This window comes from Bos grunniens, chromosome 10, assembly GCF_055505025.1.
Source record: "Bos grunniens cultivar Pamir isolate PY7600 chromosome 10, Bosgru_T2T1.0, whole genome shotgun sequence".
Lineage (NCBI taxonomy): Eukaryota > Metazoa > Chordata > Mammalia > Artiodactyla > Bovidae > Bos > Bos grunniens.
The window spans coordinates 68,433,469-68,457,312 of NC_141174.1; the positions used below are offsets into that span (position 1 = coordinate 68,433,469).

The window sequence follows — 23,844 nt, forward strand, 5'->3', positions numbered from 1 at the left end:
TTCTGCCATAAGGGTGGTGTCATCTGCATGTCTGAGGTTATTGATATTTCTCCCGGCAATCTTGATTCCACCTTGTGCTTCTTCCAGCCCAGCGTTTCTCATGATTTACTCTGCATATAAGTTAAATAAGCAGGGTGACAATATATAGCCTTGACGTACTCCTTTTCCTATTTGGAACGAGTCTGTTGTTCCATGTCCAGTTCTAACTGTTGCTTCCTGACCTGCATATAGGTTTCTCAAGAGGCAGGTCAGGTGGTCTGGTATTCCCATCTTTTTCAAAATTTTCCACAGTTTGTTGTGATCCACACAGTCAAAGGCTTTGGCATAGTCAATAAAGCAGAAATAGATGTTTTTCTGGAGCTCTCTTCCTTTTTCCATGATCCAGCAGATGTTGGCAATTTGATCTCTGGTTCCTCTGCCTTTTCTAAAACCAACGTGAACATCTGGAAATTCACGGTTCATGTATTGCTGAAGCCTGGCTTGGAGAATTTTGAGCATTACTTTACCAGCATGTGAGATGAGTACAATTGTGCAGTAGTTTGAGCATTCTTTGGCATTGCCTTTCTTTGGGATTGGAATGAAAATGGACCTTTTCCAGTGTTGTGGCCACTGTTGAGTTTTCCAAATTTGCTGGCATATTGAGTGCAGCACTTCCATAGCATCATCTTCCAGGATTTGAAATAGCTCAACTGGAATTCCATCACCTCCAGTTGCTTTTTACTCTTCTCCATATCTCCAGTGCCATTGTGGTAGGTATTCAATACATTGTCAAATGAGTGAGTGCTATTTTAGAAATATAGAAAGGAATTACTATACCTGCCATTTTCCTCATTATCTTTTATTTTCTCATGGTAAACATCATTGACTTTGTGTCTATTTTTCATCCTCTCTTTTGTAAGCTACTTGCCATTAAATAGAACAGTTTCGTAGAAATATCTCTCATTTAATTTGTTATTACTGTCATTGCATATTGTCTGGACATGGGTTTTAACATCCCAGGGCACTGTAAAGGAGAGAGGGCATCTGTCCAATTAACAAAGTGAAAGGCACAGATCCACTGGCCATGACCCTATGGGGTAAAACTGAGAATACTTGAGACTTTTATTAATCACAACTCCAGCCCACTCCAATCTATGTACTGTAACCATTGAGGAAATTGAAGTCAAGACCTCAGTGAATCATGTTGTAGTCTGTTGGGCAATACCTTTATTTTGGGATTTGGGCTATTTGTAGATTGCCCTTTTTTGGTATAAATGAGGAGGACTGTTTATTTCCATTTTGCAATAAAAAGCTACTGGCTATTTAGCCAGAAAGCAAATATTTTCACTCTGAATTGCTTTCTGGACATTTTTTCCAACAGCGCTTGATTTGAAGCTGTGAAACACATTACTCCTCTTCTCTCCTAGCACCCCCACCATTTCCTTTCAAGTGGATCAAAACCAGTGCTTTAAAAAAAATAAAGCCAGTATTCTTTGATTGCTTCTTTACCATATGAAAGGATCAGAGAAGCTGAAATAAATGCCTTTTTGGTCCTCAAATGCTGCAGTCAGGGACAGTCTGCCAGCCAACCAGGTGTTCCAGAACATCTTGCCTTAAGCCAGCCTGCCCAGAGACTGGCAGTGAAGTATGTCTGGGCTTTGGTATTTTCTGTGTAGCTTAGAATGCTATCTTTGGGCACATTTTATTAGGCTGCACAAGAAATATTGTACGATCTGCATAGTGATGAAGTTATGTATGTCTTAGCCATGTTCTCCAGTCATAGAATATTCCTTTTGCAGGCCTTTGGATCCCTTAGGTTGTTTTTAAACTTAATTTTAATTTTCCATCTGGATGCGCTCTCCACTCCGCACTTATTTGACTAAAAATTTCCAGCCTGTTTGTTTCTGTACCATTGAAAACCTTACCTCCAAACCTATGCCCTTTACATAACCCACATACACACTCACCCCAAAACAAATTTTAAAAACCTTGAATTTAAGAGTTTAATTTCATTACCAGCTATAATTTACTTCAGTAGCCTGGCTGTCCTTTATTTTAGTCATTTCCACCCCTGCTTGTTTCAGCTCAAGGCACTCAATCCTGATTGACTCATTGTCTAGGTATTTAGTAGATTTGTATCTTTCCTTTTTATTTTGGTGACACTGCCTAGGTATGCCCTGCCATTCTTGACATAGCTGATATTGGGAAGCCTTTGAAAGACATTTTTCTTACTTGTTAGTGACAGCAAGTGACAGCAATTGAATAAAATTAAAAAGAATAAAATACAAAAATAATTTTTACCTTTATTTTTATTTTTATTCTTCATAAAGGATCTGCATGAACAAAATAGCAAATTTTCAGAAATGGCTTGAGTATTAATATTTCACATTCCTCAAAATTAGATGAACTATTTTTTTCTGAATTTTTTTCCATAGCATCCTTTAAGTACTCTATGAATGCTCTACTATTGCTCTATTATTATGGAGGGCTGACTCAAACATTCAAATATTTTGAGTGGTAGGAAAAAAATAAACACAAGTCAATTTTATTTTATGAGTTAAAAAATTGTTTAAGCCCCAGGGAAAGAGCCAACTGGACCAAACCTGCTTTATCCCTCCTGGATCCATAATACACTTTGGCAAGGTGAAGGCTTTGAGGAATCCTCTAGTAAGGAATCCTATTTAATTTGGTATTTCCTGAATTGGGGAGAGCATGAAAAAAATAAGAATCAACAGGTTATAGAAAGGTTCTGATCATTCTAAAGGTAGAGGGTGGGTGTTTTGGGGGCAACAACTCTGCTGAATGATTAGCTGGAGAGACAGAATCAAAAGCAGCAGCAGAGTTACATGGCCACAGACTGAAACCTTGGGAGGAGAAACCAAGATGTGGTCTTGAGTGGTGGGCCTCTACCCACAGAGAGGCCAAGACTAAGAGGGAGAAAGGGAGCTGAGATTACCATAGACCCTGAGCAGATATTCAGACAGGCTCATCCTTCAGGTTAGTCAGGCTTTTCCAGCTTAGCTGGATATTTGAATCATATAGCTGTTTTATCTTGCCTTGAAGACAGTTGATAATTTCTCTTTTCCAGCATACATGGAGAACAAACTTCTTGAGTCATTAATAATTACTCAGTGTATCCCTGGTGAGTATTCATAGTCAGATTTTTAAAACAGGCTCAAGTCATTTGTCATTGTTTTTAATTTAAGCAACATCAATTATACACATACACACACACATGAACACACTTCCCCTCCCAGCCCCACCCCCACATATATGTTTTTCATTCTGTGGGGACATGTAATGAAAGGTTAGTGTGAACTTAGGCTACACAAGACAGCTGCCCTGCAGATGTTCCAGAATTGCATTAAATGCTCTACACATTAATGTTGCCTTATAGGAGTCTGAAGCTCTCACCCCAATCCCAAGAACTTTAACTCCATTCCTCTTCGATTTATTTTCAAACTGAGTGATTAAGGGACAATATGAAAACCATATGTAGCATGACCACTAAATAGTCTTTTCTTATTCATACATAAAAACAATGGGTTGGAAAGCCAATGTAGAGATCTTGGGGCCAAGTAAACCAGAGGTTTACTTTGAAGCTTACCAGGGACATGAGAGAAACTTGCCAGTACATGGATCATGTTTGAAGAGTCAGATCAAAGAAAGAAATAGGAGTGTCAGAGCCTGGCATCTCCTGGGTTTGCACGTCCAAAGCAATTTTCATTCGTGGTCCATGCTGCATTTTGTGTCATTCTTCTCATCCCCAAATCTTCAAAATGGAAAGGCATACACTCTGTGTGAACAGACACAAGCTATCATCACATTTAAAAAAAACAGAACTGTCAACTAGTCTTTTTAGACTCCATTTGGGGTTCATATCCCTGGTAGTGAAGTATTTCATGTCCTTTACCATGACTAAGGATATCCTCTAATTTCATTTAACTTCTAATTATTTTTTCTCTGATTTTCCAGAGTCCCCAAAGGGATAATTGTCTATATCTTTATACCCCTCTTGGAGGCAGTGAGGGAAAGGTCCAAAAGGACTCTCTGGTGAGACGGAGCGTGAGAAATGGACTAAATACACTACTGGCCTAGACTTTGTATCTGCTGAGATATTAATCACTTACTTGTGTCAGCGTATTCAAGATAGTACAGGGACTTCTGGCAAACCTGTAATCTTCTGAAGTTCCAAATGAAGGCATAGACTTCTCTTGATGGCAATATTCTTGGAGAGTGTGACTGATGTTTGTTCTCCAAACTCAAAACCTAGCAAGGAGCTTGAACGTGATAAGATGGAGAGAAAAAAAAAAATCTGTTCCTTGATCATCTATGAATTTTTGTCCTTCTCTTTGAATAAGTCGACCCACTTCATTTTGACTTCCACAGCTCTATTTTCCCCTCTGTTTCTGTCCTTCGAAGATTCTGTGAATTTTCTAAGTCTGTTAAAAAAGATGGACGCTACATGTGTTTCTGACTTTGATTCTTGTCATAGCATTCCCCAAGATTTCCAAAAGGCCAACATCTTGAAGAAGTATGTCAAACAGCTTAGTATTTGTTTTTTGAATGTTTTAAGTGCTAGACACAACTTTGGTTCTGGATGTGCATTTAGCATTTAGTTGGAAATCAGTACAGTGATTCTCACTTTATTTTCTAGAAGAAGATTTAGTATTAGATAACCGTGTGGAGCTGGGGTGACTTTCCAAAAGGGAACATACAGCCAAGGTTTTGCTTCTGCTTAAATATTGAGGCAAAGCTGCCCTCATACAAGACGAGTTGTGACAATTCAATTTCTGGCTGCATATTTGGATCCGGGACATCATTTCCCTTTGTATTTCACGATTCTGTCACTCCAGAGTTGTAGTCACTCAATGTATTACTATCTTAGATTTCAGTTTCCATAATGGGTTCATCAGAATTCCAGAATTAAAATTCTTTTTTCCTGGGAAGAAAACACAAAATCGTTTGTTTGACCCCTTGAATTGTCAGTTCATCAGTAGGCCAAGCTCTGTGCTTTGGGGCAGTTCAACAAATCGTTTTGCCACTGACCACAGAGTTGGATGGAATGATCCCTTTCTGTAGAGAGCACGGGGGATGGTCCAAGCCAGGGCATATGGGGAATGACTTCTCCTGCCATCTGCATTTTGCATAGGATCATGTAACCACCAGACCAGCAGGACCACTCATTCACCCTGTCAACTCCAAATAGAGCAGATTTCAGAAAGAAAAAAAAAAAAAAAAATTGCAGCTAAATCCAAACAAAGAAACGGCTTATGTTTTCCCTTATCTTCACATCTTTGGATCTTAGGCACTAAAAATATATCTTTTCTTTTTTAAGTCAGAAACCTCCTAAGAGCTTTTCACTTTAAACCCTTTCAAAGCTTGCAGTGTGGCAGCAGAGAGCCTCCTTATATGTTTTTTGTTTGTTTGTTTATTTAAGAATTTAAAAAATAAAAAATTCTCTTCCTACCCAATTCTGACTTTTTATTGTGTTAAGCTTTTGTTATTAACCTTTTCACTAGGCTTTATTTAAATGAATCCTTAAAGGTTTGGAGTAAAATTAATTAATACATGTATATATGTTGAAGATCACATTTATATAAAATTTGGGGAAGCTGTTTTGACCAAATATATGAAACTACTCAGTAAATGGAATGGAAGTTTGGAACTCAACAACCAGTTATTTGTGGATGTGTATCTTGTTCAATCTTGTGAACAAAACCTCTACCTGCTAGGTATTCTGTCCTGTAGATAAGTAAACAAAAGTAAGGACTTAGGAGAAAATTCTGAGAAAAGTTTTACATACTTTAAATGACTACAAAACACGGTATGGTGACAAATTTTTGCTGTACTCAGTTCTTATTTGTGTTTCTTTTTCTTTGTAATGCCTACCACATTACTCTGATAGATATTCTATTCATTAATATTGCACTTGGTGTTCTAATCAATTTCTTTGAAATTCATTCTTATTTTGTTTGTTATAGAGCCCAAGCTCCTACTGCTTGCCACCCAACAGGCCAATAAATCGAGTTGTTAGGGGAAGGAGCAGTGACTCTGTTCAGAAAGCTGGCAAACCGAAGAGATGGTGAGCTCATGTCCCAAAGAGCCATCTTGCCTGAGTTAGGATTCAGGCTTCTTCAAACATATCCTGGTCCCCATCAGCCTCCAGAGGGGATGTGTTAATTTCTTCCTTTCTGCAGTCATTCACATATGGTCCTGGTCAGGAACTTTCCTGTAAGCTAAACAATTAGCTTAATTCTCATTGCCTGGGAGGCAGGGTTCTCAGAGATAGGTCATTATGTGTATTTTAAGCTTATAGGCAACATCACTTTAATGATTAACTTATAGTAAAATATAAAGCTGCTTCCATGTTACAATACTGCCCTTGGTGTTTTAATTGATTCCTTTGGAATTCATTCCCATTTTGTGACAATACTGACTTCTGCTGGTGGTGGCTGACACTGTGGGAAGAATGAATTTTGCATCTAATCTATAATTTATACCTTCATGTACTCTAATGAGTCAAAGTATAGAAGAGTAAGGGGCTTCCTTCATAGCTCAGTTGGTAAAGAATTCACCTGCAATGCAGGAGATCCCAGTTCGATTCCTGGATCAAGAAGATCTATTGGAGAAGGGATAGACTACCCGCTCCAGTATTCTTGGGCTTCCCTGTGGCTCAGCTGATACAGATTCTGCCTGCAATGTGGGAGACTTGGGTTTGATCCCTGGGTTGGGAAGATCCCCTGGAGAAGGGAAAGGCCACCCACTCCAGTATTCTGGCCTGGAGAATTCCATGGACTGTATAGCCCATGGGGTCGCAAGGAGTTGGACGTGACTGATTGACTTTCACTTTCATGTAGAAGAGTGATGGGAAACTAGAGGGAGTGGGAAATATTAGTAGAAAGTTTCCTGCTGCTGCCTCTGTCTAATGTCACATTGGTGGCCAGGGATTTTAAGTGATGCTTCACTTGTCAGAGTGGAAAACTTTAGCATAAGCATCCTCTCAGAAATCCTAGAACAATAGCATCTCTTTACTTGTTATTTTCTTGGGAAGTTCCAGAAGAGAGGATAGGAGAGAAGGCTGGTTTTGAAAAGGAAAAAGAAAGCCAGTCTTTTTAAAAAAATTATTTTATTGAAGTATAGTTGCGTTCATTTCTGCTGTAGAGCAGCATGATTCAGTTAGACATAAATATACATTTTTATATTCTTTTCCATTATTGTTTATCACAGGCTATTGAATAGAATTCCCTGTGCTATACAGTAGGACCTTGTTCTTATCCATTCTATATATAATAGTTTGCATCTGCTAATCCCCAAATTCCGATTCATCGCTCTCCTGCACCTCATCCCCCTTGGCAACCATAGTTTGTCCTGTTTTTGTGAGTCTGTTTCTGTTTCAGATAGGTTCATCTGTGTTATATTTTAGATTCCACATATAAATGTTATCATGTGGTATTTATCTTTCTGACTGACTTAGTGTGATCATCTCTGAGTCCGTCCAGGTTTTTACAGATAGCATTATTTCACTCTTTTTTTACGGTATTCCTTTGCATATATGTAATATCTTCTTTATCCATTCATCTGTCAGTGGGCAGTTAGGTTGTTTCCAGTTTTGGCTATTGTGAGTAGTGCTGCTATGAACATAGAGGGGCATGTGTTCTTTTGAATTACAGTTTTGTCCCAGATACGTGCTCAGGCATGCGACTGCTGGATGATATGGCAACTCCTTTTGAGGAACCTCCTACTATTTTCCAGAGTAGAAAGCCCATCTCTACATCTATATCAGCACAGCAGGTATCAGCTGTAGTCTGTACCCTATAATCTCAGGGTCTCAGCAACCATGTACTTAATAATATTAAGGACTTGGTGAGTTACAAAAGTTAAAGCCAGGTCTATAGTCAGTGTGCATCCATCCTTTCCTGGAGATAAGACTGTTGGGAAAATATTTGTGCTTTGTTATCTCTAAATCTTGCAAGAAGCTTAATAGTGAAATAATGATAATACTAATAATACCAGCAGCTGACAATCATTGAGTGTTTACTAGAAATCAAGCAATATACACTTTATAATGAAGCACTTTATAACTATTATCTTACTTAAACTTGATTACGATTGGGCTTCTCTGGTGGCTCAGATGGTAAAGAATCTGCTTGCAGTACAGGAGACCCAGGTTTGATCCCCTGGAGAAAGGAATGGTAACCCACTCCAGTACTCTTGCCGGAAAACCCCATGGACAGAGCCTGGTGGGCTCTAGTCCATGGGGTTGCAAAGAGTTGGACACGACTGAGCGACTTCCACATGATTCTACAATATTGTAATTAGTATCCCTACCCTATAGATAAGGAAATTGAGACTTAAAGGTGACACAGCAGGTCACACAGCTGGTGGAGTGGGAAAGATGGTAGTTTCAAAAAGATATGTCCAAGTCCTAATGCCCAGTACTTGTGAATGTGACTTTATTTAGAAATAAGGTCTTTGTAGATGTAATTAAATCAAGGATCTTGACATGATTATTATCCTAGATTTAGTATATGTGCTAAGTCGCTTCAGTTGTGTCCAGCTCTTTGCGATCCCATAGACTGTAGCCTGCCAAGCTCCTCTGTCCATGGGATTCTCCTGGCAAGAATAGTGGAATGGGTTGCCATGCCCTTCTTCAGGGGATCTTCCCGACCCAGGGATTGAGCCCGGGTCTTCTGCATTGCAGGCAGATTCTTTACCATCTGAGCTACTTAGGAACCCCCCTTGATTTAGGGTGGACCCTGAATCCAACAACCATCCTCCTTATAGAAGAAAGGAGAAAGATATTTGTGTCTCACACAGAGGAGGCCATATGAAGATGGCAGCAGACACTGGCGTGCTGCATCTACAAGACAAGAAACATCCAAGATTATTGGCCATCAGCAGAAGCTAAGAGGCACGAAATGGATTCGCCCTCAGAATCTCCTGAAGAAAGCACCTCTGGCAACACCTTGATCTTAGACTTCTGGCTTCTAGAGTTGTGAGAAAATAATTTGTTATATAAACCACCCCATTTGTGGTAATCTGTTTCAGCAACCCTTGGAAACAAATACAGCTAGCAAGTGATGGAATCAACACTTAAAACCAAACACCAAAGCCCATATTTAGAGCCCTATTCTTTATACCTCTCCCATATTGAATGTAAATATCATTGTGGGTTTATAGTTATTTGAAAAAAGCAAATGGATGAATTTTTTGTTTTTCTTTCATCTCTTTGGAAAAATGTTAGTGAAAGAATACATGTGTGATAGGAATGGTTGTGCTGTTGGTGGACAGCTTTTGGGAAAAACTGTGAGCATGCTCCTATAACATTTCCCTTGCTGCTGCTAAGTTGCTTCAGTCATGTCCGACTCTGTGCGACCCCATAGACGGCAGCCCACCAGGCCCCGCCGTCCCTGGGATTCTCCAGGCAAGAACACTGGAGTGGGTTGCCATTTCCTTCTTCAATGCATGAAAATGAAAAGTCAAAGTGAAGTCGCTCAGTCGTGCTCGACTCTTAGCGACCCCACGCACTGCAGCCTACCAGGCTCCTCCGTCCATGGGATTTTTCCAGGCAAGAGTAGTGGAGTGGGGTGCCATAATAGCAAGTCATTGTAAGACCAGAGATGTAGTATTTTAGATTCTTTGATTGGACATACTGCTAAGATTCTCCTAAAGTGATAAGGGCATGTATTTAATGAATATATCTTCAAGTCTCCTAGCCCAGGTCACCCACTAAGTCAGTCTCAACACAGAAAAACTGTCGAGGAGCATCCCTCCTCAGTTCTTTTCTTTTCTTCAGTAGACATGATTATCTTCATTTATAAGCTTTTCATTTTAATTGTGCTTGTGGTTTACTCTGCAGAAATGTCAAGAAGTGAAGAAAGGTAAGGGTGAGTGAGCTTGGACAGGAAAGAGATATTACCCAGGACAAGAGGACAGATGTGAGGAAAAAGAATTACCAGGAAAATCACTGAAGGAAAAATACATGACTCTGGCGGTGCACATTTGAATAAGTTAGTTGATTTGTACTTTTTCTGCCATCATGGTTAAAAGAGTAGATATTAGAGGACATAGGGTAGAAGCGTGGATTGTTCTTTTTTTCAGTTCTCGTTAGGTTTTGGTTTTGTAAGAAGTCTTCTTTTCCAACCCCCTTTGTCAGCACAATCCAGTGGCTGCAAACGTCTAACAGAAAGGTCATTCCTGAAGTTGCTAACCTTTGAGGATGCCCAGTGAAGACTCTCCAGTCTCAGTATGCTAAAACCAATGGCTTTCTCAGTGTAGCATTATTGCAATGGCAGGACATTTGTACAGCTTTTTTCTCCCTAAACCATTTTGTCTCCTTGTAAAGATTATTCCTTGTTGGATCTTCCTAGCATTGGCATTACTGTCCCTATCTTTTGGAGGAAGAATTGAGACACAGGGATGTTGAGTAGCTTGTCCTAGAACATGTGGTTCTCAAAGAACCCAAGGGTCTCGGGATATTTCATGATCTTCTCCTAAGTGGAGGATATTTGGGAGTTGAGTCTCTGCTTCACCACTCTGCAGGCCATTCCAGGCCAGTCTAAGTCTGGTGCTATTGCTGACAACTAGCCGTAGAAATGCTTTAAGACTTGGATGCAACAGTAGACTAAAAGCACAGGGAAGGAAAATGGATTAAACATCCATTTCATTCCAGGAGAGTTATATGTGTCTAGTTATAGAAAATGCCCTGGAGTTGCCAAGGTTGAGTTTTTTTTTCTTTTTCCCTCCGTCTCCTCTGGGGCAGATTAAACTAGAGATTTTTTTTTTTTTTTTAATGCTGTTGACATCGTTAAATTCTAAACCTCCCTCTGCTCATACCAGGAACTTTCCAATAGCTAAATATGAGCAATTTAGACCTGGGTTCATAAGACAAAGTGAATCCACTAATATACAGTTGTCCATTTTCCCAGCTGTTAAAGTGCAGATTTCCAGGAACTAAATTAAAATTGACGATTGCCAGCAACTATTTCCAACCAACTGTGTCTTGGTGCTTGAATTTAAGGAGGATGTGGTTAAAGAACTGTAAGAATATTTTTAAAAGAGAAGTGTCTCTTGAGAAACATAGATAAAATACTTTATTCTGTTATAATTACCTTACTCTTTGTCTTTATGATTTTAATATCATTTTCTTCAATTAAAAATTATCTTAAATCTGCGTAAAATTCTTTGGTGTATATGAACACAGAAAAGCCTAAGAGGAGAGAATATAAATTACTTGTAACCCCACCATTCAATGATAGCATTTTGAGGTATAGCCCTCTAGTGAGTTTTTGTATGTGTGTGCATATATGAAAGCACATGCTCGTGGGTGTGTATGATTTTACAAAATCAAATCCACTATTTTAAAATATGCTTTTTTACACTTAGCCATGTATTATGAACATTTTTTTCCATACCTTTATTCTATGGCATCCTTTTAAGTGGCTTTATAATATTTACTTAATTCTTATTATTGATTTTTACTTTTGAAGTATAAATAATGTGATTAATATTTACTATATAAATCTTGAAAAATTTATGATTAACTTTCTTAGAGGACTTTATGAGTAAAGGAGTATACGTGTATTGGGGCTCTGGATACATCTTGTCGTGCCATCTTCCTAGAAAGTAGGAAACATTTGTACTTTTCTCCAGTAGTAGTTTGAAGCCCCCATTTTCCTGCACCTCAGTGAGCCTATTTTGTTTCAGTCATTGCAGTTTGGTTAGCAAAAAAAAAGTGTTTTCTTGTCTAAGTTTATATCTACTCCTAGAAAGGATAAGAATTCATCTTGTTATCTAGTCTTTTTATTTTTTTTCTGAATTGTCTGTTAATTAGATTGAACATATTTTTAGGTCTTTTGTTATTTCTGTTGCTGATTTTGAAGTGCTTTATAGTTAAAAAAAATCTTTTTTTCTGTCATGAATTTTCTTTTACAATCTGTGTGTGTATGTGAATTTTCCATTTGCTTTTAATTTTTGTGGATGGCATTGTTGACATTCAGTGGTTTGCTTTTTCTGCCAGATCTGTCACTGTTATTAATATATTTTATTGATTCTATATTTAAATATTTGAGAACTTCTGTGTCCCAAGATCTAAAAAATGTTCATATTTTCTACCAGATTTTTAAAACAGTGCTGTTGTTTAGTTCTTGAGTTTGTTTGGGATTTAACTTCATGTGTTATGAGGAAAGAAAACATTCTTGTTTACATCTAGCTAAGTATCTAAATAAGCCATTATTTCTCTAGTGATTTGCCATGATTCCTTTCATATACCATATTTTATATGAACTTGCCTTTGTTTCTGAACTTTAAATTCTGTTCACTTTATCTATTTATTGCAAGCTTTCCACCACTGTTTAAATTATTATTGTTTCATAATATGGTTTAATAACTTGAATGAATTCCCTCTTATTGTTTTCATCTTTATCTTATTATTTAAAACTCTTTTCTTGGATATTTTAAAAGATCATTCTTTCAGGAAAATTTTAGAATAATTGTAAAAAAAAAAAAAAAGAATGTTCCATTGGTATTTTGACTGAAATTGCAATTACATTTAATGTGTTAACCTGGATGATTTGATACCTTTCCAGTATTTGCTCTTATTCAGACTTGCTCTTTATTTGGGAGTGTACATCCTCTACAGACATTTCCTGAGGTCATAGCAGATACTTCTAATTCTCCACAGGGTGTAGACATCAAATGTTCCAAATGTACCTCATAATTTGACCTAGAGGCTGCCTAAACATTAGCATTACCCTGTGGTCTGGCCAGTTAGCAAAGGCGAAGCACGCAGGCTAAGCTCACACTGCTTTTCTTTTAAGTAAGGAACTTGAATTTGATTAGGCAAGGAAGGAGGAGTAGCATGATCAGTGACAGGAGAGCAGGTGATTTTTTTGGCCCCTTCTTTAGTTGATGGAGAGATCAATTACCACAGAGTAGAAGGTGAATTTCCCAGTTTAGGAGAACTGTGCAAAGATTGCTTTTGTTGCTAAAACAATTATAAGAAAAATAATGTGCTTTGTCAATAGGGAAGATGCATGTATCTGTGCACCTCAGATTTGGTGTTCTGCTCTGATACTCTATTCTACACTCACCATTTGCTCTTGGGGTGATTACAGAGTAAGAACACAGGTAAGAACAACATCTCTCATGAACAAATTCCATGAAAAATTTTGTCTCAACTTTCACTTTGAGGAATACAAACAGATTAGCTGTTTATTTGAGGAAGGTTCTAGGAAAAAGTAAAACCCTACAGAAATGAGTGAGGAGGCGGGTGGCGGGTTGGGCCCTGTTCCTTTGTCCACTCTAGGTTTTATATAACCTTGCATTTTCGATGTTCATGATATGGCATAAAACACAAATATTGTCTTTAGTATGTTTAGCCTCTAGGTGCTGTTTTTTTTCTCTTTGGATTGGAATCTGCTTTTGTAAAGAGTTTATTTGGGGTCAAGAGTGTTCAATACTTGTAAGAGGAGTTGATCATGAGGGATACAGGCTGTAGGAAGGACACTTTTCTCTGTCATAGAGTCAGCGGGTGAGAATAAAATAAGCATCCTTGAATTGCTGTCCTTCTGGGTTAGAGTCCTGCTTTTGGCTTTCTGAGATGGATAGAGGAATTTTTGCTTGATTTCCCGAGTTATGAGCAACTCTCAAAAACAGGACTTTGTATTTTTGATCTCTGCAATGTCTCCAGTACAGCATGAGGCAAAATAATGTCAGGAGACATGAAAAATGTGTTTCTCGAATGGCCAGTCCAGGTTCGATGCATGATACAGGGTGCTCGGGGCTGGTGCACTGGGATGACCCAGAGGGATGGTATGGGGAGGGATGTGGGAGGGGTGTTCAGGATGGGGAACACGTGTACACCCGTGGTGGATTCATGTTGATGTATGGCAAAACCAATACAATATTGTAAAGAAATTAGCCTCCAATTAAAATAAATAAATTTATATTAAAAAAAGAAATTTTACACCCCCCCCCAAAAAAAAGAAAAGAAAAATGTGTTTCTTTGGAAAATTCTAGATGTGAAATCAAAGAACAAAACAAAAGAACACCTAGACTATTGGTTTAAACAAAAAGCCTTCTTGAACAAAAGATAATATGAATTTGGTTTCAACCAAGTCTTATTTCCATCTGTCCTATTTTATCTGGGATCCCCAGAAGTATTTATGTGTTTCTGCTGGAAAAAGGAAACAGATGTGAAATTAACTAAGTATAAGAAAAGGGAAGATGGATAGGTACAAAATAGAGGGACAAATAATATGCTGCAGAGAGTGCAGAAGTAGGAACAATTCATTCTTATTGTGGGGAATGAGGGAGAATTCTAGAAAGGAGATGGCATTTGAGTCAGACTTAAAGTATTTAAATTCTTTGAGAATTGGAGGAAGTGGGAACATTTTAAACTGAGGGAGTCACATAAACACCAGCCCAGAAGCATGAAAAAGCTTCCTGCTTGAGAATGTGCAGTTTCCAGAGGCATTGACTGCAGGGGGAATATCACAGGGAGTGCCCTTGTCAGACCTGACTTAAGAGCAAAATATGCTGATGTACAGCGAAGTAGCTTCTTAAGTGCAAAATCAGGTTCAGATTACTATCTGAGGATGACACCTTGGAGTCCCAGGACATCATAAGAAATAGGCATTGACTGAAAATGAACAGAAACCTGGGAGGGGAAAAACGCTTCAATCAGTCTTTATGCTGTCATATAAATGGGTTTTTCAGACCACTTGGAATCTTAGAAGAGTCTTTTTATTTTATTCTGAATATAATTCACAGAGCTTTAAATGAAAAATAAAATTTCTTAGAATCTATTCCATATGGAAAGAAGCACCTTTTGGTGGTTAATAGTGACCATGACTTGTCACTGATGTGAATTTTCTGCACTGGGAATACCAAACCTTCTCTACTGGTTAACATTTTACTTAAAGCAGGTTAAGCATAGACCCAGACTAGACAGAGTTGCTCTGGAGAACAGGTGAGTTGTAACAGCATCCCTTGCTTTATGGTTCTATAATAGAAGAACCGAGAGACATTTTACCAGCAAATGAAAAATCTACCTTATGGCATCCAGATGTCATTCTTATTTTACAAGGATCTGTATGTAAAAATTTTTGCCTTTTTTTTTTTTTTTTGGTATATTCATTATTTAGCTGTTATCTTTGTGGAGGCACAACATCTTTCTTGAAGGTCTTCCAAAAATAGCAAATGAATTGGGGAAAAGAAGAGTTGAGAAGTGTTTTGTGTTAATCACTTAATTGTGTCAGCATTTAAGTACTAATGCATTCTGGGTCAGGGAGAAATATTGAATGCAGAAGTAAAGAAGCAAGATGGGAGAATACGGACAATGAGTGCTCACTTCTGTGAGTGCAAAGAAGTGACTACTTACCTTCCCCAGGTGATGGTCAAAATCTGAGGAGCAGAAGTTCAGCTGAAAGGCAAATGAAAATGTGTTCATCTCCAAATTTCTCCAGAAATCAGTGGCTAAAAGAAAATCCTACTTCTCTCATGTAGTAAGGAATAGGTTAACTGAAGACACCATTTCTACTGGTGATCACTTCTGAAAGAGCTGAAAAAATCCAAATGTATTTGTCACAATAACAAAGCTGTTCCTAATGAAACTTCCCTGGTTGATTCAAAAGTAGTTTAAGCTGATGATCTTGCATTGCTATAGAGCCATTATTGGGAACATTACAACAGTTATACTTGAAAAATGAACACATACTTTTTGATGGAGATTCCCAAAGGAGGTTTAATTTTATTGACATAAGCCATAAGACAACTTAGTTAGTTCAGTCGCTCAGTCATGTCCGACTCTTTGCTGCCCCATAAGCTACAGAACGGCAGGCTTCCCTGTCCATCACCAACTCCCAAGCCTACTTAAGCTCATGTCCATCTAGTTGGTGATGCCGTCCAACAATCTCACCCTCTGTCTCCCCTCTTGCTCCTGCCTTCATCTTTCCCAGCATCAGAGTCTTTCCTAATGAGTCAGTTCTTCACATTAGGTGGCCAAAGTACTGGAGTTTCAGCTTCAGCATCAGTCCTTCCAGTGAATATTCAGGGTTGATTTCCTTTATGATATACTGGTTGGATCTCCTTGCAGTCCAAGGGACTCTCAAGAGTCTTCTCCAACACCAAAGTTCAAAGCATCGATTCTTTGGTGCTCAGCTTTCTTTATAGTCCAACTATCACATCCATACATGACTACTGGAGAAACCATGACTTTGACTAAATGGACCGTTGTTGGCAAAGCAATGTATCTGCTTTTTAATATGCTGTCTAGAGTGGTCATAACTTTTCTTCCAAGGAGTAAACATCTTTTAACTTCATGGCTGCAATCACCATCTGCAGTGATTTTGGAGCCCCCAAAGATAAAGTCTGTCACTGTTTCCATTGTTTCCCTATCCATTTGCCATGAAGTGATGGAATCAGATACCATGATTTTAGTTTTCTGAAAGTTGAGTTTTAACCCAACTTTTTCACTTTCCTCTTTCACTTTTGTCACAAGGCTCTTTAGTTCTTCTTCACTTTCTGCCATAAGGGTGGTGTTTTCTGCATATCTGAGGTTATTGATATTTCTCCCAGCAATCTTGATTCCAGCTTGTGCTTCATCCGGCCCAGCATTTCACATGATGTACTCTACATATAAGTTAAATAAGCAGGGTGACAATATATAGCCTTGATGTACTCCTTTCCCAATTTGGAACCAGTCTATTGTTCCATGTCCAGTTCTAACTCTTGCTTCTTGGACTTCATACAGATTTCTCAGGAGGCAGGTCAGGTGGTCTGGCATTCCTATCTCTTGAAGAATTTTCCACAGTTTGTTGTGATCCACATAGTCAAAGGCTTTAATGTAGTCAATAAAGCAGAGGTAGATGTTTTCCTGGAATTCTCTTGCTTTTTTGATGATCCAACGGATGTTGGCAACTTGATCTCTGGTTCCTCTGCCTTTTCTAAATACAGCTTGAACATCTGGAAGTTCATGGTTCATGGACTGTTGAATCCTGGCTTGGAGAATTTTGAGCATTACTTTGCTAGCATGTGAGATGAATGCAATTGGTGGTAGTTTGAACATTCTTTGGCATTGCCTTTCTTTGGGATTGGAATGAAAACACCTTTTCCAGTCCTGTGGCCATTGCTGAGTTTTTCAAATTTGCTGGCATATTGAGTGCAGCAATTTCACAGCATCATCTTTTAGGATTTGAAATAGCTCAACTGGAATTTCATCACCTTCACTAGCTTTGTTCGTAGTGATGCCTCCTAAGGCCCACTTGACTTCACATTCCAAGATGTCTGGCTCTAGGTGAGTGATCACACCATCAAGGTTATCTGGGTCATTAAGACCTTTTTTTGTATAGTTCTTCTGTGTATTCTTGCTACCTCTTTTTAATATCTTCTGCTTTTGTTAGGCCCATACCATTTCTGTCCTTTATGAGCCCATCTTTGCATGAAATGTTCCCTTGGTATCTCTAATTTTCTTAAAGAGATCTCTAGTCTTTCCCATTCTATTGTTTTCCTCTATTTCTTTGCATTGATCACTGAGGAAGGTTTTCTTATCTCTCCTTGCTATTGTTTGGAACTCTGCATTCAAATGGGTATATCTTTCCTTTTCTCCTTTGCCTTTCACATCTTTTTTTTTTTCTCAGCTATTTGTAAGGTCTCCTCAGACAACCATTTTGCCTTTTTTCATTTCTTTTTCTTGGTGATGGTCTTGATCACTGCCTCCTGTACTGTCATGACCCTCTATCTGTAGTTCTTCAGACACTCTGTCTATCAGATCTAATCCCTTGCATCTATTTGTCACTTCTGCTGTTTAATCATAAGGGATGTGATTTAGGTCATACCTGAATGGTCTAGTGTTTTCCCCTACTTTCTTCAATTGAAGTCTGAATTTGGCAATAAGGAGTTCATTGTATGAGCCACAGTCAACTCCCAGTCTTTTTTTGCTGACTGCATAGAGCTTCTCCATTTTTGACTGCAAAGAATATTATCTGACTTCAGTATTGACCATCTCATGATATCCACGTGTAGAGTCATCTCTTGTGTTATTGGAAGAGGGTGTTTGCTATTAGCAATGTGTTCTCTTGGCAAAACTCAATTAGCCTTTGACCTGCTTCATTCTGTACTCCAAGGCCAAATTTGCCTGTTACTCCACGTATCTCTTGTACTTTTGCATTCCAGTTCCTATAATGAAAAGGACATCGTTTTGGGGTGTTCGGTTTAGAAAGTCTTGTAGGTCTTCATAGAACCATTCAACTTTTGTTTCTTCAGCATTACTGGTTGGGGCGTAGACTTGGATTACTGTGATATTGAATGGTTTGCCCTGGAAATGAACAGAGGTCATTCTGTCATTTTTAAGATTGCATCCAAGTACTGCATTTCAGACTCTTTTGCTGACTATGATGACTGCTCCATTTCTTCTAAGGGATTCTTGCCCACAGTAGTAGATATAATGGTCATCTGAATTAAATTCACCCATTCTAGTCCATTTTAGTTCACTGATTCCTAAAATGTTGACGTTCACTCTTGCCATCTCCTGTTTGACCACTTCCAATTTGCCTTGATTCATGGACCTGACATTCCAGGTTCCTATGCAATATTGCTCTTTGCAGCATTGGACTTTACTCTATCACCAGTCACATCCACAGCTGGGTGTTGTTTTTGCTTTGGCTCTGTCTCTTCATTCTTTCTGAAGTTATTTCTCCACTCTTCTCCAGTAGCATATTATGCACCTATCAACCTGGGGAATTCATCTTTCAGTGTCCTATCTTTTTGCCTTTTCATATTGTTCGTGGGGTTCTCAAGGCAGGAATACTGAAGTGGTTTACCATTCCCTTCTCCAGTGGACCAAGTTTTGTCAGAACTCTCCACCATGACTCATCTGTCTTGGGTGGCCCTACAGGGCATGGATCAGAGTTTCATTGAGTTGTACAAGGCTGTGGTCCATGTGATCAGATTGGTTAGTTTTCTGTGATTGTGGTTTTCATTCCCTCTGCCCTCTGATGGAGAAGGATAAGAGGCTTATGGAAGTTTCCTAATGGGAAAGACTGACTGAGGGGAAAACTGGGTCTTGTTCTGATGGGCGGGGCCATGCTCAGAAAATCTTTAATCCAGTTCTGTTGATTGGCAGGGCTGTGTTCGGTCCCTGTTGTTTGACCTGAGGCCAAACTATGGTGGGAGTAATGAAGATAATGGTGACCTCCTTCAAAAGGTTGGACAAAATTCAAGGACAACTTGAATTTGGTAAATGCTAATCTATATCAAGTTTAAAATTTACCAAAGAATGAAAGAAAGTGAAGTTTCTCAGTCGTGTCCAACTCTGTGACACCATGGACTGTAGCCTATCAGTCTCCTCTGTCCATGGGATTTTCCAGGCAAGAATACTGGAGTGGGTTGCCATTTCCTTCTCCAACTCTCTCTCTCAATTTACTTGAATGAATGTCCATCATTGGTTAGTGCTTAAGAGAGGAAGTATTATCTCGTCAACTCAGAGATGAAAGAAATTTAAAATCCTTTTTCAAGTGTTTTGCAATAAACCTAAATTTTAAAAAAAAGTATTTGAATTCTTATTGATTCAGAGAATCAATCACAAAAATTCCTTATCTCTAAAAGAATCTGGTATTAAGTTTGTGTAGCACAGAGTACAAAATTTTGCTATTCATTTTTATTGATTGAATTTTATGTCAACTCTCTGGGCTCCATTTCGTAGATAAGACTTGGGGAGATTAATAATGGAACCACAATTAGGTGGCTATTAAATGACAAGATGGACTCTGAAACAAATATTCTCACTGCAGATGCCATCCCTTTTCTGCTAAACCAGATGTTTTAACCTTGACCCTTCATTTCTTCAAAAATTTTCAGCAGAAATTTGCAAATTTTTAAAAAGCTTTCCAATAGAAGATCTTGAGGCAAGTTCATGGGCTCTGAGGGAGCCATCCTTTATTTCCTGTTTCAGCTGGGATTTTTGGTTCTAAATCTCCCCCTTCTCTGTTTTTACCTACTCTTCCTCTTCACCGTTTTTCATTTCCTCCATTGGCTTCATCATCATCATCATCGTCATATTTCATCATCAAACTCAGCTTGCAAACGAGGCAGAGGCTGTGATGACAAAATAGGAATAATTTTATGCTACCTCTCTCTCTATTTGTGCTGAAATTTATCTTGTTATTATTGACCAAAGGAGGGAAAAATATAATTCTTTCCTTTATTCCTTCTTTCTCTGTCTCTGTAAGACTCTTCTCTTTTATTTTATTGTTCACTTTACTCTTTACATCTTCCTCATTGTATTAGCTCTCCCCCAAGATCCTAACCACAGAAATTCCAAAGCAGCTGTTTTTTTGGACAGAAAAGCCATCTGTCTCCCTGCTTGGGCACCACCCTTACATACCAGGGATGGACAGGCTGTTCTCATCTCTCTGCCTCTGAATCTAGTTCACCACCTTCATAGGCTTCATTCCACAGGCCACACATCAGCTTGTGGCTTCTGTAATATGTAAGATATATTTGTTAAATTTCAGATCAGGAGCAGAAACCAGTATATTTTGCCCATGTGGGCATTACCAACCTCCCTCCCCCAAATCACTGTCAGCTGTATCAACAAACAGAGCTTTAATTTAAAATCCAAACTCTGAGATCATAGTTTCTTAACTGCAGGAAGTCTTCCCCTAAAGTGAGCCATATCAAGTCTGAGATGCTCAGAGTGGCATGTGGGGATCTCTCTGGATAGAGAAATGCATTTCCCCCCAGACGTGGGATTTCCCTTCTGGTCTATTCTAAGTATCAGAAAGCCTCCGTATAAAAGATAATTTTGTTTAGGCAGTGGAAATTCATATCTTTCACAAAATCACAGACATGCTATAAACAGCAGCAACAAGAACAGCGGTAAAAGATGCTTTAGTTTAATTTTGGCCATGTAGTCATTGGTCCCTCTTAGGGAGAGGTTCAGAATCTCTGTGGCTGTAGGAAAGAGCTGGTGATGCTCTGCTCAGAACCCCCTTCAACAATGAGGGACTCATTCTTCCAGCAGCTGGAAGGGTGGCAGCCGAATCATTGATTCTCCTATAGGAATTGCCCTTGGCCGTCAGTGCTACCATGCTCAAGGCCATGAACCTTCCCCAGGGACAGCCTGCACCCAATGCCTTGTCCTCAAGCTTCAAGGCAGGACGAGCCCCAGAGCTCCCCATAGGACTAGCAGGGTTCGAGCTAGTCCTCTGTGCACGTATTACAGCTAGTCTCTGTCTTGACCCAGTCCTAAAAGCTATCCCTAAAGACTCTTGCATGCAATTTCAGAGCTTCAGAGTCTTTTCCCTGGGGAACTTGACCTACCACAGAGTCTTCTGAAATAGTTAAAATATGTTAGGACTTGCTGGGATAAAAAGCCCCTGGATGATTGCCACAGCTATTCTCCCATATTCCAGGGAATAAAATCAGAAGCTTCTCACAAAGAATTCTTAGAACTTTCCATGTTGTGAAAGACACCAACTCTATCTCCAGTCTGCCCACAGAGCTGAGATGCAAGCTGACCCACCAGGTATAGCAGTGATATGTGTCATTTCACTCTTGTTACCAGTTCCTTTAAACGGGGGGCATTTTGGTCACCAGATTCTGAGGAGGAGTCAGAAAACCTTCTCTTATTACTAGCTATAGATCAGTAATTAATTATTTTATCATATGGTCTAAGAATCATTTTCTCAAACATATGACAACTGTATACATGTGATATACAAAGTGAAAGTGAAAGTCTCTCATTCATGTTGACTCTTCGTGACCCCATAGACTATGCAGTCCATGGAATTATCCAGGCCAGAACACTGGAGTGGGTAACCTTTCTCTTCTCCAGGGGATCTTCCTAACCCAGGGATTGAACCCAGGTCTCCTGGATTGCAAGCAGAATCTTTACCAGCTGAGCCACCAGGGAAGCACAAAGCATAATCATTTAAGAAAATTCTTTACAATAAAAACTGGACATTGATAAAATTTTATCCCCAAATTACTTTTGTTTCTGAGAATTGTAAAAGGACACTATAATGGTAGTTATCATTTATTGAAAAATTATGCAAGTACCTTATATACCATTAAAAATATTAAAGAGAACAATTCAGATGATATGGACAAATTTTAATACTTCGTGAAGTGAACAGTCAGTCTCCTTTCAGAGAACTAAAAAGTGAAATGGAAGGCAGGGAGCTTTTATAGAATAAAGAATAAGAAAACAAGGAAGAGAAAAATAGAAAAATATCTGATTGGCTGGGGCTACTTAGCCAACTTTGTTTGGGGTGAAAAGGCCCAGAGTTGGTTTGCTGTTCAGAGATGGGCTGACTAGATATACTGTGCTTCTGATTAAGCAGAGCACTTTATAGGGACAGAAATGTTATCTAAGTTTTGATTTGCTGATACGGTACCCTGGGCAGGACCACCTCCATCTTGGGCCTGGAAAGTTATTTTCAACAGTCTGATCATTCACTTTTCAATTCAAATGGTTTGATCAAAAACATCCATCTTAGCATGACTCGGCTACCATGGCCTCTTAGGTCTCCGTGCAGTATTCACAGTGACCTATCATGCTCCTGTTCTTTGAGCTGGTTACATTATTCTGTTCTCTTTTGTTGTTCTAGTTAGAGACCATCAGTTGGCTGGTCAATATTAGAGAATATAGCATGTAAAGGAGATAATACTAATTATTAGCAACAAAATAATGTCCACAGTTTGGAGAATGCTTCTGAGACCCAAACCAGCTAGAATCATGAAAGTCAAGAAATGATCCTATGGAGATAGGGGTGGATGTCTGTGTGTATGTGTGGTTACTTCTTTAAGCCAGTTGACTTGTTTATGCGTTTTGTGTAACTGTTTCCACTTCCCTAGAAATATGTATCCAGAAAGCTTATTGCAGAGAAATTGAGGGTTGTAAATTAGGGAGAAGCTTATGATGGACAGAAAGAACTACATGATTACCAGCATCATAGGAAATCCAACAATTGGTTGGAGTTTGGATTACCCTCCTTTTTAATGGCCTGAGATATGTGAAAAATGTTTCCAGGCCAGGGAGAGACAATAAGTGGACAAAAGAATCATAAAGACTCTCCTGCTATACGAGTTAGGAAAAGTAGGTCAGAGCGAAGAGGAGGAGTGAAAGGAATGTTCCTGATCCTCCTGAGCCAGTGTCTTGGGAAGAAGCAGTCTGTCTTGATGTTTGCTACTTTTGTTCCCAGTCAATTTGATATCCAGGTCTACAGTGTCTGGGGCTTCCCTGGTAGCTCAGATGGTGAAGATTTGCCTGCAGTGCAGGAGACCTGGGTCCGATCCCTGGACTGGGAAGATCTCCTGGGGATGGGAATGGCTACCCACTCCAGTGTTCTGGCCTCAACAGTTCCATGGGCAGAGGAGCCTGGCTGGCTACACTCCATGAGGTCGCAAAGAGTCAAACCCAACTGAGCAACTTTCATTTTCAGTGTTCACTTCCCAGGAAGCGCTAGTGGTAAAGAACCTGCCTGAAAAGGCAGGAGACATAGAAGACATGGGTTTGATCCCTGGGTTGAGATGACCCCCTGGAGAAGGAAATGGCAGCCCACTCCAGTATTTTTGCCTGGAGAATCTCATGGACAGAGAAAACTGGCAGCCTATAGTCCATAGGGTCACACAGAGTCAGACACGACTGAAGTGACTTAGCACAGTGTTTGCATAGACCAGATGTCAGGTCAAGCCTTCCTAAGTTGTGAAATACATACCCAAGTTGTGACACCTGGTAATTTGGCAGTGATGTCAGTTGGTCAAGCATTTTGGGTAGAGTCCTTTTCTTAAATCTCACTTTTGCAAAAGCATCAAAATAAAACTAGAACCATCTGTAGATAACAAAAGACTTAAAAATGC

At 39.1% G+C, this 23,844-nt stretch overlaps 1 protein-coding gene and 1 long non-coding RNA gene across 20 annotated transcripts in view; one reads left to right on the top strand and one right to left on the bottom strand.

Annotated features, from left to right (window-relative positions):
- Window positions 1–23,844, top strand: part of LOC147364777 (uncharacterized) — a 559,335-nt gene that overhangs the window by 280,452 nt on the left and 255,039 nt on the right. The window lies entirely within an intron of this gene.
- LOC147364778 (uncharacterized) overlaps window positions 2,271–23,844 on the bottom strand; it is a 32,450-nt gene continuing 10,876 nt past the window's right edge. Inside the window, exons 2-5 of the long non-coding RNA XR_015134983.1 lie at window positions 20,366–20,461; window positions 15,365–15,406; window positions 4,110–4,921; window positions 2,271–3,775 (exon numbers count right to left, since the gene is read on the bottom strand). This is a non-coding gene — a long non-coding RNA (uncharacterized LOC147364778). The remainder of the gene's footprint in view (window positions 3,776–4,109; window positions 4,922–15,364; window positions 15,407–20,365; window positions 20,462–23,844) is intronic.